The following is a 4,666-nucleotide window of genomic DNA, read 5'->3' on the forward strand; positions in this document are numbered from 1 at the left end:
ACGCAACAGCCATTTGCGAGGGATCCATATCTGAGGAAGAGTGGTTGACAGCTCAGGAGAAGGACATGACTATTCGAAGGGTGATGGACCACATGACGGCTCATTGGCCCCCGGTCCGGAACTTGCACGGAGCACTCAGGAGTTTCCAACAGGTTAGCTCTGAACTCACCATTGAGGGCGGCTTTGTGAAGAGACACGAGCTGTTTGTGTGAGAAAGCATGGCGCGGCTTGGCGGATGCCGAAGGACAGAATGGTAGCAGGCCCGAACCTGCGAAGAGCGACAGTCACAGCGTAATGAGCTCAGGCCAAGAGGGTACAGGCGCTGGCAGGGTGGGTTCACCCCAGTATATTACTCCGAGCAGGCCAATGAGGCATATCCGAGTTCCCAAGAGGTTCGAAGATTTTGTTATGAGATGAAGTTCCATAGGTTTATGTTTCTGTTAAAAGGGGAGATGTCGTACGTGAGTTAACGTACGAGACGCGGGGGCAGAAGGTAGTCCTTCCTCTATGTTAGGTCGCCTCCTGACGTCACAGCCAATCCGGATCGTGGATGGTTGTGACGTCGGGGGGCGGCGCGATGAGGACAAAAAGCGGAGTGCGCGGACTCGGGCTGGAGGTGGTGCTCCCGGCGGCTCCTCGTGGGCCTTATTGTTTGTGGCAAGAAAATAAAGAGTGATTTAATGCAACGCAATCGCCTCGATTCCTTCATTGCTGCCACTACAGCGGCTCCATTCAACAGGTACAGAGTTAAAAGAGCCGACATTACACTTGAACAGGGAAACTACTGGGGGGAGGGCTGGGGGGGTGCAGCCTTTCCTGTCACGTGACCTATGACGAAATTTACATACCCATAATTCCTGTCACTTATGAGTTCGCCTGTTGTTTTCTTTTTTGTGGCAACGTTTTATCAATGTATCAGCTTAACAGTTATTATAAATTGGTTGTGTTTCAAAGGGTTTTCTACTATGAAATTCGTAAGTGAAATCGGCCTAACAGTCTGCAGAAGGGTGTTTAGTGGCGGCACAGACAGGGGGGCCTGAAGTGTATACTTTGGTTTTTCTTCAAATCGAATAAATCTTTCGCCTTTTACTAAAGATTTCCGTGGAGAGGAACATTTAAGAGTTTCACTCAATTTTTTAAAGCCTTGCTAAACGCAAGTTAACGAGTAGGTAGTTTGTGGTTTTTGTAATGTTAGGTATTGTGGGGGATTAGGTATAGGAATGCTGGCTTTTGGATTAAAAGTGGAGAGAAGATTGGGTCTTCGGTGGGGGTACTGTTTTAGTGAGGGAGGGGCAGGTGGTTGGGTTTTAGGGCAGGTGCTGCTTGAGGGGGTAGTGGGCCTGGGGGGTATTGTTTTAGGGAGGGGGGGAGGAGGAGGGTGTGGGGTGGTTTTCAGGTTAAATAGGAAGGGGGTTTAGGCTTGGGGGAACTGCTTTTGGGGGGTTAGGTTTTAAGGCATGGGGTCGTTTTAGATTAGGATTAGAGCGACGGATTGGGTCTGGGGGTACTGTTTTAGGTAGGGTTGGGGTTAGGTTTTAGGGTGGGGGTGGTTATTGGGCTTGGGGGGGATTGGGCCTTTGGGGGGAAATCTTTACCACGCATTTGCCTTTAAAACACATGCTTTTACAACATAATTCATTGTAAAGGCACGCATGTTCAGGTATATGCGTGGTAATGACATTCTTGTAACGCACTCGTGGTAACGGCGTGCTTTGCAATGGAATATGTGGTTCTGACATACAACCGCCCATCACTATCACTCGTTCATGGGCTTGCCTTTTGGAAATCCTTTGTTATCATTGGAAAATGCTCCACGTTTGGCCCTCCTTGGGACGGTTTTGTTACCGCCTTAGACACCGGCCGTTACAGGGATAATTGCATGTTTGCTGGTACGTTTGATTGCAAGCGAACTTTCTTTCCCTTTTGTGTCTCTCCTTCACGCTCATGGCAGCTGTGGCGCTTTGAATCAGCTAGCTTCTGTCAACTGTTTTATTTTTCATTTTCAATTTATGTGGCAAGAAAAGTTAATTTCGGAATTTACAAAGCTAATAGCTCTAACTCGAGCAAACGCGAAACCCATTGCATTGCAAATGCCTGTTATATAGGAGAAACTCGACCCGAAGGTATTGGATCGCCTTATATGAGCACCAATTATGTTACACAAGACAAATTCAATTTTAGTAAGCACAAGGAGATGGTGGGCCGGATGTATCATCCATTTTTGCATTCGCAAACGGTGCAAATGGCCGTTTGCGAATGCAAAAATGCCTTTCAGTATTTATGAAAGGCATTCCCAGCGCAAATTTAAGGAATCGCTAAAATAGCGATTCCTTAAATTTGCGAGCCCGTTTAGAGAATCGCAAATTGCGATTCTCTAAATAAGAAATCGCAAATAAGGAATCCTTATTTGCGATTTCTAAACCACATGTAACAAGTAATTCCTTAATGCAAATTTGGCATTAAGGAATCGCTATTACCACTGAGTTGAACTTGTTGGTAACCATGTGCAAATTTAAAAAATGCATTAAAAAAGCATTTTTAATATTGAAGTATAACGCACACATGCCCCTTTGGCATGTGTGCGCCTTACATGTCCTTAAAAAAATTCTTGGGGTGCAGCAAAGGGGGCCTTAGGCCCCCAGCACCCTGGGGTTTGCATTTCCCAAATTTGCGAATTCCAGTTAGGAATTTGCAAATTGAGAAATGCACAAAAATCACAAATATGGGCCTACAGGCCCATAGGTGCGAATGAGGCTGGTATCGCAATTTGCGATTCGGTAATACCATTTGCCATTTTTAAGAAATCGCTATTACCGAATCGCAAATATGATACATAGCATTTTGCGAATCAGAAATAGCGATTTCTTTAAAATCGCTATTACCGAATCGCAAAAGGCTTTTTTGATACATCTAGCCCAAAATGTTGAGCCGATGCCGAGACTCCAACCTGGTCCCCATGCTCCAGAGTTGGCAGCTCAGACCGTTATGCTGCATTCTCTCCCTGGGTATGCAAATTATCTAACAAAGCTGGTTGTTGTCAGGCAGCCTGCCCTCTAGTAACAACAAATGGTACTGCTCCTTCTGGATGGTGGATGCTTTCAAAACCACCCAGTTTCCCACCCACACACGCACGCACACGTGAACAGCCAAACAAAGCAAACAACAGCAAACCCAATGTTCAGATTGTTAGATGTCATAGTGCCAGGTAATACTTTAGTGTGTTTGTGCACTGGCTAAACCTGTCAACGTCTCCACAAGGCAAACTGAGCTCCAGTGAGACATTGGAACGTTACAACTGTTTTTTGGGAAAGTTAGCAGTCAAATTAATAAGCATTGGCAAAGCCAATAGATTTCACCTATGTGGATTATTGGCTTTGTCAATGTGTTTAACCATGTTGCTCAGCTGCGAGGATGGCAGTATCATAGCGTTTTTTTGTTCAATTGCTGGTGGGATGGTGGACTGAGAGCCATCTTGGACATGTGGCTAACAACAACATAAATATGTTCTATTCTTGAAATTTAGGGCCTGATTTAAGAGGCTGGAGCGCCACCTTAGTGCCACTATAGCGTAATTTTTCTTTACGCTAAGGTGGCGTTAAAGTGGCTTTTTACATGCACCATATTTATGCATGCATTGCACCACTTTGTAAAACATTGCGCCACATTATTCCTGCGCCAGGCATAATGTATGCAAGAGGGCGTTCCCCTGTTAGGGGGACCACAAAAATGGTGCTAGGAAATCTAAAAGATTTCCTAGCGCCATTTTTTTCAGCACTTTTAACACCTGCTCAGAGCAGGTGTTAAAAGGAGGCCTTCCATTGAATACAATGGGCCCCTATGTACTCTGCAGGAGTAGCGCCAACATTTTGGTGCTACTTTTGCAGAGTACATCAATAGCGTCAGGAATTCTGACGCTATTTCCCCCTACCCTGCACCATGGTGCACACATGGTGGCGGTAGGGGGGCGCTAAGGGGCGCAAGGATAGTTGTGTTGCACTGGGTGCAGCACCACGTTTCTTAAATCAGCCCCTTAGTATTAATGTGTAAGTGCATTTTCTCCTCCCAGGATTCAAAAGCGCTTTTCTCGAGGTCGATGGGATCTTTGGACCCAGTGAGAAGTGTGGTTAACTGTATACAATCATTCCAATCTCAATCAATACAACAGTAACTTTAAACACCATTTCTAATGTGGCCAGGGAAACAAGACTCCAATCTGTGGGAAGTTTCAAAGATTTATTATAACCACAGAGCCAAAGTAACGTAAATTGTGTGCAAGATTAAATTATACAAAGAAAGAAAAACAATAGGCTGACCAAATCTATGAAACAAGTTTAATCTACTTAATAGCAACACCACTAGGCATTCCAAATGTTCTACACATTCTAGGAAGGAAACAATTTGTGCAACAGAAACAGATTTCAAATCACGTGTTGATGACATTAGTCAAGCCAATTTCACAAATCATTATATCAAATTAGATGGACAAGGTTAGGGACAGCCTACTACTATTGCAAATTTGGGCAAGCATGTCTGGGAACTGGCTAACACATGGGGGCAAAAGAGAAAAAGAAGACAAAAATAATTTGGGAAAGTCATCTATCTCGGGCTAGATTAGTCTCACTAGAAAAATAAACTAGGCAGGTGTTTTAGGAAGCTGGCCTGGTGG

The 4,666-nt window shown here is 44.7% G+C and overlaps 1 non-coding gene across 1 annotated transcript; it reads left to right on the forward strand.

The window, feature by feature from the left end:
• The first annotated feature begins 1,045 nt into the window (after nt 1–1,045).
• LOC138294279 (U5 spliceosomal RNA) lies at nt 1,046–1,160 on the forward strand. The gene has a single exon (XR_011203318.1). It is a non-coding gene; the product is annotated as a U5 spliceosomal RNA (small nuclear RNA).
• The last annotated feature ends 3,506 nt before the right edge of the window (nt 1,161–4,666 follow it).

This window comes from Pleurodeles waltl, chromosome 4_2 (assembly GCF_031143425.1).
Source record: "Pleurodeles waltl isolate 20211129_DDA chromosome 4_2, aPleWal1.hap1.20221129, whole genome shotgun sequence".
NCBI classification, from domain to species: Eukaryota; Metazoa; Chordata; class Amphibia; order Caudata; family Salamandridae; genus Pleurodeles; species Pleurodeles waltl.